Source organism: Rana temporaria, chromosome 2, assembly GCF_905171775.1.
Source record: "Rana temporaria chromosome 2, aRanTem1.1, whole genome shotgun sequence".
NCBI classification, from domain to species: domain Eukaryota; kingdom Metazoa; phylum Chordata; class Amphibia; order Anura; family Ranidae; genus Rana; species Rana temporaria.
In genome coordinates this window covers 469,183,923-469,198,329 of record NC_053490.1, presented here as the reverse complement: position 1 = coordinate 469,198,329, position 14,407 = coordinate 469,183,923, and the positions used below count along the sequence as shown (strand labels likewise).

General features: G+C 42.1%; 1 protein-coding gene across 6 annotated transcripts in view; it reads left to right on the top strand.

Annotated features, from left to right (window-relative positions):
* ST3GAL6 (ST3 beta-galactoside alpha-2,3-sialyltransferase 6) overlaps positions 1-14,407 on the top strand; it is a 220,123-nt gene that overhangs the window by 86,066 nt on the left and 119,650 nt on the right. Inside the window, exon 1 of one of the 6 annotated variants that reach the window (XM_040338711.1) lies at positions 1,772-1,926. The exons of the other annotated variants lie outside the window; for them this stretch is intronic. The gene's annotated coding sequence lies outside the window, so the exon portion shown is untranslated. Of the gene's footprint in view, positions 1-1,771; positions 1,927-14,407 lie in introns of those variants that run through there. 6 annotated transcript variants of the gene reach the window in all.

Genomic DNA, 14,407 nt, shown 5'->3' with positions numbered 1-14,407 from the left:
AGCCATGTCCCCCCCCATATGCAGCCATGTCCCCCCCATATGCAGCCATGTCCCCCCCCATATGCAGCCATGTCCCCCCCCCCCATATGCAGCCATGTCCCCCCCCATATGCAGCCATGTCGTCCCCCCATATCCAGCCATGTCCCCCTTACCTACATGCTGCCGCATCCCCGCTGCCGCCGCCACTTGGTTAATAAGGGCGGCGAACATTACAGCTTTCATTTGAATAGCTATAGTCTTTCGCGCCACGCTGTGTATAGACACTCCCCCTTGCTCGGGATTGGACAGTTCACCCGAGCAAGGGGGGGTGTCTATGCGCGGTGCGGCGGGAAACACTACAGCTATTGAAATGAAAGCTGTAATGTTCCCCGCCCGTATTAACAAAGTGGCGGCGGCAGCGGGGATGCGGCGGGGGGGGGGGGGAGAGTATTCTATTTAGGTGTATCAGGGGCATTTGCGGGAGTACAAGTACTCCCGCAAATACTCGGAATCGGTCCTGATACTGATACTAGTATCGGGACAACCCTAATTGTAGTGATCACATGGTGCATACAGGGCCAATCGCAGCACATCTGTACCATACGACAGCTGTGATCCATCACAGCTATCACAATAGTACATACACTGTGAATGAATGGTTACCATTCATAAAAATGATTGCTTAGAACAGTGATCATGACTGTTCTAAGCAATCATAGTGTACAAAAAAAGAAAAAAATCCTGATCTCCTCTCCAGAGTAGTAGAGTGTAACTATGATAACACTGCACTGCTGTAGTCACCATATGTAAAAAGAAAATTTATTTTTTTTAAAAAATGTGCCTGGGCAGGAAGGGGGTAAAAGTGTCCAATATTGAAGTGGTTAAGTAATGGCCAGCTGGCAATATATGGCAATATTTTATATATATATATATATATATATATATATATATATATATATATATATATATATATATATATATATATATATATATATATACGCTTTAATTATTTTCTGTGGGGCTGCTCTTTTAAAATGTCTGCAAAGGCTAAAGATTTTTTTTTTTTTTATTATTATTATTATTATTATTATTACAGTTTGCACAGTGCTTTACAACATGAAGGCAGACAGTACAGTTACAATTCAATACAGGAGGAATCGTATGCATCTCATGCATGCTTATCTGAGCCCCTATTGAGACTGACTACAAGTCCATCTGCTGCAGTGGTGTTGTGAATAAATGATGCTTTAAAAAGTAACAGCGGGTGTGGGGAGAAGAACCCTCACTTGCTGAATCGGACAGAACCTGTAACATGTTCCAAAGGTAAACCGCCTTTAGGACAGGCGTTATGGAGGTGACCTATCCCCTCTCAGCCACCTGTCAATTGATATTTGAAAGTAATCCACTGTGGATCGCTTTTCAGAGAGATGGCAAGTAGGAAGGGTCATGGCGGACTGTCCAGTGGCTTATTTGTTCTAGAAGGCAGCAGTATTTCCCAATTGTGTCAGACTTTTTACTGATTTGGTGTCCCATAATGACATTTGAGAATATAATTTTACCTATAGGTCCAGACTGTGCAGGATGGCACAGGTTATTTATATGCCAGACATAATTTTGTTGACTCTGTCCACATAATAATAAAAAAAAACATTGATTTCTGAACTCTGTCCAAAGAGGGAGGCTCCCATAGGACTGGTGCTGCTTGTAGACTGGCTGATTCTGACGTTTGGTATCCTGTGCACACCTATATAGAGTGGAAACACACTCACTGTACACAGAACCATGCTCATTGCATAATTAAATCACTGAGCTGATTACTAACCAGATAAACCTTTATTGGTGCAATTGTTTGCTAGTTCATAAAGGGAGTCTGTCTGTTCCTATCAGTCACTCCTTCCTTTTGGCTGGGCTTAGCTGACTGTCGCTGTGTGCTGGGATCCTTTTACAGTTAAGTCTTTATCATTCCTTTTGTTGGCTTTATCAAAGCAGAAGGTTATTGCTTGTGGTGTTATCTAAAGTCTAATTGATTACTTTCTAAAGATTGATTATTATTTTTCTGTGTAATTAATATTGTCTTGTTTTCATAATTCTGGTTTCTTTATTGGGTTTTGCTTTTATTGTGTGTTTTATTTAGGGTATGCATATTAGTTAAGAAATAGGAATAGGGTTTTGTGTTGTAAACGGTTACAGTTTGCAATGATAATGGTGATACTGGTTTAGTTGTGGGTGGATTACTGGTGTTGCTGGTTAAGTGCACCCCTACCTCCTTGGGGTCTCTGGAGGTGGTGAGGTTCATCTATCTGATGCACCAAGCATAACCGTCTCGCTCTACCTTGTTGGATATTTCATTTATCTTTCATTACAAAAAGTAGCTGGGAAAGGGGGGTTGGGGAGGGAAAGTCGTCAATGTGGGCAACTCCAGCAAAAGACAATTTTCCACAAGCGTTTCAGAAGTTAATGTGCGCTACCATCATATTGCCAGCAACTCAAAAACAAAACCCTTTTTATTCATCTATTTTATAGTATGTACCGTATTTATCGGCGTATAACACGCACAGGCATATAACACGCACCCTGACTTTAAGAGGGAATTTTAAGGAAAAAACTTTCCACAGCCCCCTGCGTATAACACGCAGGCACAGGTTACCCTCTAATTTCAGGGTAAAAAAGTGAGTGTTATATGCCAATAAATACAGTAATATTTCTTTCTTTCTCTGACCTCTAAGGGTGACCATACACATAATGGTCTGAGCGAACAATTCTTCACGGAATCGGGCAATGGAATCCAATCTATGAGCAATCTAAAAAAAAATTTAAGAAAAACCGATAGTTTTATCAAAATTATTATGAACAGTCCGGATGAAAAATCCATACGCAAGTAGATAGATTAGTAAGTGTATGGTGCATTGACTGATCTTTTCAATATTCTGATCTTATTTTGCTCTCAGACAGTAGTAACGTGATTGACAATTTGATCGTATAAAAAAAGTTTTGTGTAAGACAGCGTTGCTGAGATCCAGGTTTGATTTTGGACACTTGTGATGTCTCCATTTACCGAGTTCCTAGAAACATTAAATCTAGTCATAATTTTTATATATATATATATATATATATATATATATATATATATATATATATATATATATATATATATATATATATATATATATATATATATATATATATATAATGTTTTTAGATATCCTGTTTGGGATTTTTAAAAAGTAGGTTTGCTTAATGGGAAAGTATAGTTTATTTCAGTGAGTACATTCTGATTTTTTGTTGTAGGTCAATTACTTTCTTTTATATATATATATATATATATATATATATATATATATATATATATATATATATATATATATATATATATATATATATATTTGCTGTTCTAGACTTACTAGTGTATTTTATAAAGAGATTTGTAGACCAGCCAATAGAAGGAATTTTCAGTGGATCAGTGCAATCTATTCCTCTCTGCTTTACAACCATTGAAATAGAAGGTTTTCTGTCTACGCCGACTCATATACTTGACTGGTGAGATGTAAAGCACAACCATCATGCAGAACTGCAATGCAGGAGTCCAATTCTGCATGTGTACAGAAAATATTGCTGCCCATATATAAATAAAAAATATATAATATAGAGTTGTGCTCAAAGGTTTACATACCCTGGCAGAATTTGATTTCTTGGCCATTTTTCAGAGAATATGAATGATAACACAAAAACATTTATTTCACTCATGGTTAGTGTTTGGCTGATGCCATTTATTATCAATCAACTGTGTTTACTCTTTTTACATCATAATGACAACAGAAACTAATCAAATGACCCTGATCAAAAGTTTACATAACCCAGTTCTTAATACTGTGTATTGTTCCCTTTAACATCAATGACAGCTTGAAGTCTTTTGTGGTATTTATAGATGAGGCTCTTTATCTTCTCAGATAATATTTCACTATTCCTGCCATGATTACTGGGTAATGCTCCTTTCACACTTGTGTGACCTGAAAGTCACGCGTCTTTGCCGCAACTTTCACCATGATTTTGACGCGACTTTAAGCAATGCATTCTTGGGGTCTATGGACCTCAAGTCGCATCAAAGTCGGACCAGAGTAGTGAAGGGACTACTTTGAAGTCACTGAGACTTGAAGTCGCACAAATATGAACAGTGCTCATTGGAAATCATGGAGTAAGACTTGTCATGCGACTTTGCAGTCCCAAGTCGCACCAGTGTAAAGGGACCTAATGTTTACAAGATCGGTATACAAACAATAAAACCCTGGAAAATTACCTTACCCAGCACAGTCCTAACAAAGGATAAGGCAAAAAGCCTTCTTCCCTGCTAGGCCAGTCTATGACGCTGCAGAGGTGTGCGCTGAAGAAAAGTATGGCGTGTAGAACTTATTTCAGCGCAGTGTGGTGAGACACCATCCACCTCATTGCACTGCAATTCAGGCAATAGAACTTAAAAAAAAAAAAAATGTTCTAGAAAAAAAAGTAAGGCTCCACAGAAGCTGATAAACTGCAGTTTATTGGCTTTTTGGCATTTTTTTTTAAAAAGCCCATAAACTGAACTCTGTTAGCCTATGTCCCCGTGCACATACATGGGCGTTTTTTTAGTGTTGATGAGCTTTGAAGTTTATTGCCTTTTTTCTGAACGCCCGAAATTTGCGTTCAAAGTGCCATTTTTTTCGGTGCGAAAAACGCAAAAAAAATGCTCAAACACTGGCGCCAGCGGTTTTCGTTTTTTTTTTTTAATCCATTGAAAAAAAAAAAAAAAGCAAAAAAAGCTACACTGAAAGACGCTAATAAACGCTATTGCAAAAACACTAAAAAACTTTGAAAGGCTCCCTGCAAAGCTACTGGCATTTTTTATAGCTTTTTTTTTTTAGCTTCTGTGTGCATGGAGCCTTAACCATGAGCTGTGCCGGCACTGCCAGTGTTTGTATTCCTCCCAGTGTTCACCCGCAGCCGTACATTTAGCACAGCTGGTGGTGTGGACAAGCCCGAAATGTGCTTACGTTATGGCTTAGTGGTCAAATATAATTAAATAAATATAATACACACAAGCACAAGGCAATCTAGTAGTTGCTTCACTCGGTCGGCGTGCTGCGACTGATCTCTTGTCTCAACAGCTGTTCTATATGTAGGCTGAGTGATTGCAAATTGTTTTCTGTAGTGAAGAATTTCCATATCATTATGTCTAATTATTAAAGTTTAGCTTTAGGCTTCATTTCCATGGATGTTTTTACAGCCACTTTTCTGAGCGTTTTTTTGCAGCTTAAAAACGGCTCTCCATGTTAGTCTATGGTCTCATGCCCACCATGACGTTTTTGAGATGTAGATGGCTGAGCCGTTTTTAAGCTGCAAAAAAAAACCTGGACCAGTGCGTTTTGAAGCTCCAGCGTTAGAGCTGTAAGCCTCGTCCTGCGTTTCTTTCTCTATTCAAAATCGATGGTTCCCTATGGGAGCCCATTGATTTGAATAGAGGTCGCACCAGAAGTCGCATCAAGATGATCCAACTTGCGGGGCGGCTAGTGTGCAGAGAATCTTGAAGGGGAACCCCACGCAAATTAAAAATTTTTTTTGCGTGAGGTTCCCCCCAGGATGATACCAGACCCTTCAGTCTGGTATGAATTTTAAGGGGAACACCTATGCCGAAAATACGGCATGGGGGTTCCCTCAAAATGCTGCCCGGCAGGTCAGGAATGGGGGTTGGGACGAGCGAGCGCCCCCCTCCCCTCCTGAGCCATACCAGGCCACATGCCCTCAACATGGGGTGATGGGTGCTTTGGGGCAGGGGGGGCACTGCGCCCCCCACCCCAAAGCACCTTGTCCCCATGTTGATGGGGACAAGGGTCTCTTCCCGACAACCCTGGCCGTTGGTTGTCGGGGTCTGCGGGCGGGGGGCTCATCGGAATCTGGGAGCCCCCTTTAATAAGTGAATGAGAGTACCCCTAACCATTCGTACCCCTACCCATTCACCGGGAGTAAAGTCTCAATAAAAAAAAATAAACACAGGTTTTTAAAAAAATTTATTAGCTAGCTCCGGGGTCTTCTCCGCTCTCCAGGGGTCTTCTTCTTCCTTCGGGGGTTCTTCTCCCGGTCTCCGGTGCCGGCCGCTGCTATCTTCTTGCAGCTCTTTTACTAGCAGCGGCCAGCCCGCTCTTCCTCGTCGCCTTCTTCCTTCGATGTTGCCTCGTCCCTTCCTCCCGCTGTAATGCCGGGTATGCCGTGCACGATGATTTATATAGGGCTCTTATGACATCACAGTCCCAGCATGCTCCAGGTAGTGTTGTCACCACCCGGAGCATGCTGGGACTGTGACGTCATAAGAGCCCTATATAAATAATCGCGCACCGCACACCCGGAATTACTGCGGGAGGGAGCGACGAGGCAACATCGGAAGAAGAGGGCTGAAGGTGACGAGGAAGAGCGGGCTGGCCGCTGCTAGTAAAAGAGCTACAAGAGGATAGCAGCGGCCGGCCCCGGAGAGCGGGAGAAGACCCCCGGAGAGCAGAGAAGACCCCAGGGCTGGCTAATAAATTATTTTATTTGTTGTTGTTTTTTTTTTTTTTATTGACACTTTCCTCCCGGTGAATGGGTAGGGGTACGATGTAGCCCATACTCATTCACATATGGTGGGGGGCCGGGATCTGGGGGCTCCCAGATTCCGATGAGCGCCGCCCGCATACCCCGACAACCAACGGCCAGGGTTGTCGGGAAGAGATCCTTGTCCCCATCAACATGGGGGACAAGGTGCTTTGGGGTGAGGGGCGCAGTGCCCCCCCTGCCCCAAAGCACCCACCACCCCATGTTGAGTACATGCAGCCTGGTACGGCTCAGGAGGGGGGGCGCTCGCTCGTCATCACCCCCATTCCTGACCTGCCGGGCGGCATGCTCGGATAAGGGTCTGGTATGGATTTTATGGGAACCCCCACTCCGTTTTTTTTCGGCGTAGGTGTTCCCCTTAAAATCCATACCAGACTGAGAGGTCTGGTATCATCCTGGGGGGGAACCTCACGCAAATTTGTTTTTAATTTGCGCGGGGTTCCCCTTCAGGATTCTCTGCACACTAGTTGCCCCGCAAGTCAGATCATCTTGATCCGACTTCTGGTGCGACCTCTATTCAAATCAGTGCGCTCATAGGGAACCATTGATTTTGAATAGAAACAGAAAAACGCGGCTAAATACACGCGGCAAAACTTGCATTGAATTCAATGCAAAACGCGGGAAAATCGCGGTAAAAACGCCGCTTTTTTCCTGGCGTCTGTACTAGCTTTATAGCCTGTTTTTTAAAACGTCCATAGACATGAAGCCTTAAAGGAAACAAATATAATGTTTTGAAAATGATGTCTAATTATTAAAATATAGAGCACAAAGATTATTGCAGGTTGCACAATAAATTACTTTTAAGCAAACACGACAATCATAATTCAGTATGTGCGCTCACAGAATACTTTCCCCTGACATGGAATTTCCTTTTAATAAACTGTTTGTTCCTGATTAGTGTAGATGATGATGACAGTAGAGATATCCAATTGTGACAAATGAGCCTCCGTGATCCATCTTATTACTACAGGTTTAATTATACCATATGTATGTTTCTCAGTGGGAAGACTTGACATTTGACAGATAGGCGCCCTCCCTCACTGCTAGGCTAAAGGTCCTTTTTTCAGATATCCATTCTTGCATGATACTCCTGGTTTGGCTTGCACATGCCCCCTGTAAATTTTTGTATTGGGTTTATGTTTCGCTTGGTTGCTTTTTAACAATGTTCTTTTATCGTTGGTATTTTTCTCCTTTTTTCAGAGCTCTGATGTGTGTGTGTGTGTGTGTGTGTGTGTGTGGCCTTCCCTGTAACAGTTTGAGATTTGTAGACTGAACAGTCCCTTGGTATGCAGAGATGTAGAAGAGAACACATCTCCTCCAATGGTCACACTGCTCCGGGCTTAGATTTTTGTGTATTAGACTAAAGCCTTCTAGCTGTAAAAATGTGCAGCTGGTGTTCAGGGAATGCATTTTGTTTGTTAATTTTTTGCTTTTTAGTCAGATGCAGTCACTGTTCAGGTATTCACACAGGTACTATGGCTGCTTGAATTGCTATAGCCGGCAGGGGAGATTCCTTCATTCATACTGGTTTGTGAGTCTACAGATTTTTCTCTTAATAAACCAAGAGAAGTCCAGCCATGTATGGCTATATGTAGACAAAGTTACAAATCCTCTGGTAGATAAAACCATTTACATATATGTGTTTCAACTGTTTGCTCACTTCTATTCATTTGCATAATGCTTAGTAGTTCAGCATTGATTTACAAAGTACACAGAAACATTCATATCAGTCCCTGGCTGAAGGGGGCTTTCAGTCTAACCACTGTCATGCAAATACACATAATGACATTCTTTCTTGAGTGAATTTGGTTGATGATTAACATACCAGTATGTTTTGATTTGAGCTAAAAGTCTGAAGCACCTGAAGGACGCCTATGCAAACACTGTCAGAGCATTATCTGTTATTGCCATATTGTGTGTATATATACAGTTGGGCTCAAAAGTTTGCATACCCTGGCAGTAATAGTGAAGTTTTGTCATTGCTATATGACTGGTCATGCTAAAAAAAAATAAAAATAATGGTCTATTTAAAGTGGAGGTCCACCCAAAAAAAAAAATTACACCAAAACCTGCAAAAAAAGAAAAAAAATGTACTTACCAGAAATGGCGGTTACTATGCGGAACTTCCTAATCTGCCTCTTCCCATACCGCGGCAGGTCTTCTTTTTCGTCCTCCCCGCGTTGTCTTCTGGGGAATGGGGCGCGCTGCCTTCTGGAAACTGTGTGTATCCCAGAAAGCAGCCGCTTATTCACAAAGCACCGCGAAACTCGCGCATGCGAAGTAGGAAATGGGCAGTGAAGCCGCAAGGCTCCACTGCCTGTTTCCCTTAGTGAGGATGGTGGCGCCGGGAGCTACCAGGATCGAGGGATCGGCCTCGGGGGGGCCAACATTGCGGGCACCTAGGACAGGTAAGTTTCCTTATTAAAAGTCAGCAGCTACAGTGTTTGTAGCTGCTGACTTTAAAAAAAAAAAAATCGTGGGTGGAACCCCGCTTTAAGGATAGTGGTCAAAACTTGCCACTTTAAAATGCGGCTGCTTCACCGCTTTCTGCCCTATCTGACTGATTAGGCCAGGATCGCTGTGGTGCGCGCTCTCATCCTTCCGCATCTGGACTACTGTAACGGGCTGCTGGCTGGTTTACCTCTCTCCCAGATCAAACGCCTACAGAAAGTCCAGAATCAAGCGGTAAGGTTAGCCCTCAATCTGAGAAACCACTGCCCGACCTCTGGGCACCAGGCAGCCAATGAAGGATCAGATTCAAGATTCAATAAATTAGGTCCTACTTACCTCCAGGCAAAATTGACAAGACATCTCACTGGCCGTTCATTGAGAGCGGCCACTCAATTCCGCCTGGAGGTCCCAAAGTTTAGATTAAAAAAGTGGGGTGGCAGAGCATTCTCGAGGTTGGGACCCAGAGAGTGGAACCTCCTGCCGTTGGCTCTTAGGCAGACCTCAAACCTACTCCAGTTCAGGAGGGGGCTGAAAACCCTTCTGTGGACTGAGGCTGGGTAGATGGCTGTGCGACAGGGGATGGAAACTGATAGGCTGATAAGGTTTTTTTTTTCTTCTTCTGGGCTTTTTTATTCTTTTACTGTTGTTTTTTTATTTTTTCTATTTTTATTTAATTTGTGTTATTGTTTTTTAATGTTTTTTTTTCGTTTGTTTTAACGGTTTTGATGTTTGTGATTTTATTGTTGCTATTGTATTGCTTATGTGATTTAACGCTTAACAAAAATATTCAATAAATAATAATATTCAATCAAACAAAGCATACATCTATACATGTTCACGTGAAAAACTGGCACAAAGAGAAACACTGCATCAAACTAAAATATGCACATTATTGAAAAAAGAAACAATACACCTAGTGCCAGGCCAGGCACTATGACATGTAAGCGCAACTGCTATCTATGCTGCTGTTTTTTTACTTTATTAAAAAATGACTACACTATGAGACTTTTATCCATGTCTTCTGTGGAGTCATTTTTTTACCCTTCCTGAGTGGCCATTGGAGTGGATTTATGCCATTAGCGGGACCAAAGCATTTTTGACCGTCGTGTAAAAAGGAGTCAAACAGCTCTGGTGAGTGGCCATCTTCATACTGACCACTCGTGGTGGAAGATCTAGAAGTTTTATTTCGGAGCATTCCATTTTGGTATTTGGATTTATTTACTTATGGACTTTATGCTTGCTTATTTTTTCTTTAACCTTCATAGCGGTATTCCCGAGTGGGGCTCGGGGTGGAATTTCAGTAACATTAGCAGTATACCCCATGCTTACCTTGTCCCCAGGATCCTGTGATGGTTCCCCACTGTGTGTGCGAGCCGCTCTGTCTCGCACGATTCACAGTGCCAAGCTCTGTTCCCTGCGAGCGTTGCAACGCATGGGGACAGAGTTCGGCTCCAAATTCAATAAACTCAAAACACAGTATACTGTAATCTTACAGATTACAGTACTGTATCAAATGATTACACATCCCATTTGTCCCTAGTGGTCTGTCCAGTGCCCTACATGTAGTTTTATATTATAAAGACTGTTTTTTCTGCTTGGAAACTGGAGATTGCCCATAGCAACCAAAAAGTGTCAGTTTACATCAAAAGTTCTCTTTAGACCAGCTAGAAAACAGCGATAATAAATTAGAATCACTTGCAGAATTGAGTGATAGCGATTTGTGGGGAAATTGTGGGGAAATTTGTCATCAAACACTAAAAGGGACGATGGCGACAGTTCTGCAACTGAGCACATTTCAGTGTTATTTGATTACATTATTGAATAATTCTAATTATTTGTTATAATTATTTATAGTTATTTATTATATTATAATTAATGATTTTGTGTTTCAAACTTTATCATACCCGGGATGTCTACTAGACTCTTGTTTGGACAGATTTAAGTGAGTTATTTCTAAGAATTACAGGCCTACAATATAAAACTTCCATGCAAAATAATGGTACCGCTTTCAACATCAAAAATCTGACATGATCACACCGCCAGGGAGGTTAATGAGCACATTTTAGTTTGATGCAGTGCTTTTCTTTGTGCCAGTTTTTCACATGAACATGTATAGCGCCTTATTCTTTACTTTATAATTATACACAGTTTAGTGATTTTGTTCACTTTAAAGGGAGCAGCTGTTGGTTTATATGTTCTTGTCCCCAAAAGGCTCAATTTTTTTTTTTTGGTATACATTTTCACATACATGATTTAAAAAGGAGCCAAACACTTGTGTAATAAATTTATCATCACATAGGTGTTTGGCTCATTTTTTAAATCCTAATGAAAACGTAAAAAACCTAAATGGCCCTGCTCAAATGCTTTAGCTCTCATGTGGATGTACTGAGCAGGCTCGAAACTGAGCCATGTAGAGCAGACAAGAACTGTTAAAAGACCTGCCTAACAAGGTAATGAAACTTTATAAAGATGGAAAATGTATATATAAAGATATCCAAAGCCTTAAATTTGCCAGTAAGTACTGTTTTAAACACTTATTGAGAAGTGGAAAATTCTGTATTCGGTGATGATATTTTGATACGATCTCTTCAGTCATTTGTCATAACCAACAATAGCTTTGTGTTTATCCAGCTTTTGTTTTATTGGTTTAAGCCCTGGTTCACATTGGTACGATTTGAGATGCGATTTGACATGTCAAATCGCATCTCAAATTGGCGGCATCTGCCGACAATTGTCGGCAATGGCACCGTCCTAATCTGTGCCACGCCGCATCTGCGGAGCTGCACCGATTTTTTAAAAAGTAGTTCCTGTACTACTTTTTGCGATTTCGGGCCACGATTTAAATTGACATCTGTGCAGAAACCTGCAAAGATGTCTCTGAAATCGCGGCCGAAATCAGGACTGCCAGCGGGAGTGAAATCGTGCAGGTTCAGCTGAACTCGCACGGCTTCACTCCCGCAGCCCAGTGTGAACCTGGGCTAAAGGAAGAATGGAAGAAAGTTTGCCTGAAATGTGATACAAATAGGTTAATCTTCGAATGTGTAATAATTTCAAACCAGGATATCATTAAAGGAGAAGTAAGGGTTTATTTATTTATACTTGCCTAGGTGGATACAGCATCTGTCCACCGGTGCCTCTGCACCGAAAACCGTGTGATCGAACATCGCCAATTGCTCGGTTTTCATAGCTCTGTAACCAGAGAGCTGTAGACTCGGTCACAGCGCTCCGCTCTGCTCCGCTCTGCTCCTCCACCCTCATTGCGGCTCATTGAGAGGCTGAGATGGGTGTCAGTCCAGGCACCTGGTGGATACAGACTTCCATTGTTGGGATGATGCGGTGCCTGGACCATTATCTGTGACATCGGCAGAGAGCGGACTGCTGAAAACATTGTCACTGGAGTGCAAAATGAATTGCACTCCTGTGATCCATAGGAGAAGGCCAGCCAAATGAGCTTAAGCTGCACTTCTCCTTTTAATCCCAGTTGTTCCTTTTCAAACGTAAAATTAAACATTTAGTGCACTCTCATGGAGATGTTTACAGATGTCATTCTTGGAGGAAGACAGCTGTTGAGAATTGGTTGATGACAAGATGGTGCTCGTTACAACCTGTCTGTCCCCACACACTGACAATAGTTAATTGGTGCCTCCCATTCTGGCAGATGTTCTCATCTATAATTACAAATAAACATCTACAGAAAGGGAGGAAGGCTGCCCAGCTCCAACATAATACAGTCTGTGTTTGTTCAAAGGCCGGCAGATGTTTTGAAGGTAAAGTATGTGCAGTGCCTTGTTGAAACAATCCTCTTCTTTTTTTTTTCTTAGCAGATTTCCATTATATGATATAGAATGTGGAAAATCGTCCTCCTCTATGAAATTAACATTGGCAGGAATCATAGAGTTATAATGCATTATATACTTTTTATAAGGTCACCTAGAGCATAGGGCGAACATGCCAAACTGTGCCCCCTCCAAGTAGTATCAGAATTAGGTGTCGGCAAAAATCCCCCCGCCCCCCCCCCCCAAAAAAAAATCAAGCACTAATTTGCATGATTACCTCCTAAACATAAATTCCCCCCAATTCGAATACAAATCCTACCCCTGCGGAAATCCCTCCCTCCTGGTGGGGTGGCTTTTGACATCTAATGTAAAGGGGAAGGGATGCGCTGGACATCTAATCTTACAGATACAACAGGCCCTTTTGAGCGAAATCATAATGCTAATGCGGCCCACAATGAAATTGAGTTTGACACCCCTGTCCTAGAACAAACCCCCCAGCAACATTAGATCTCCCAACTAGCAACAATAGACCTACTTGGCAACAATAGACACCCTGCCCCAAAAAAATTGATCCCCCAGCAGCTAGCATCAATAGACCCAGAACCCCATGCCATTATGAAGGTGTGTTTCTGCTGGAAAAAAGCCCTGGTTCAGATGTACAGTGGGGCAAAAAAGTTATTAGTCGGCCACCAATTGTGCAAGTTCTCCCATTTAAAAAGATGAGAGAGGCCTGAAATTGTCATCATAGGTTTACCTCAACTATGAGAGACAAAATGTGGAAACAAATCCAGACAATCACATTGTCTGATTTGGAAAGAATTTATTTGCAAATTATGGTGGAAAATAAGTATTTGGTCACCTGTATCTTCTTCTTTAAGAGGCTCCTCTGTCCTCCACTCATTACCTGTATTAATGGCACCTGTTTGAATTTGTTATCAGTATAAAAGACGCCTGTCCACAACCTCAAACAGTCACACTCCAAACTCTACTATGGTGAAGACCAAAGAGCTGTCGAAGGACACCAGAAACAAAATTGTAGACCTGCACCAGGCTGGGATAACTGAATCTGCAATAGGCAAGCAGCTTAGTGTGAAGAAATCAACTGTGGGAGCAATAATTAGAAAATGGAAGACATACAAGACCACTGATAATCTCCCTCGATCTGGGGCTCCGCGCAAGATCTCACCCCCGGGGTCAAAATGATCACACGAACGGTGAGCAAAAATCCCAGAACCACACGGGGGGACCTAGTGAATGACCTGCAGAGAGCTGGGACCAACGTAACAAAGGCTACTATCAGTAACACACTACACCGCCAGGGACTCAGATCCTGCAGTGCCAGACGTGTCCCCCTGCTCAAGCCAGTACATGTCCGGGCCCATCTGAGGTTTGCTAGAGAGCATTTGGATGATCCAGAAGAGGATTGGGAGAATGTCATATTGTCAGATGAAACCAAAATAGAACTGTTTGGTAGAACAACACAACTCATCGTGTTTGGAGAAGAGAGAATGCTGAGTTGCAACTAAAGAACACGATTCCTACTGTGGGGGTGGCAATGTCATGCTTTGGGGCTGTTTCTCTGCAGA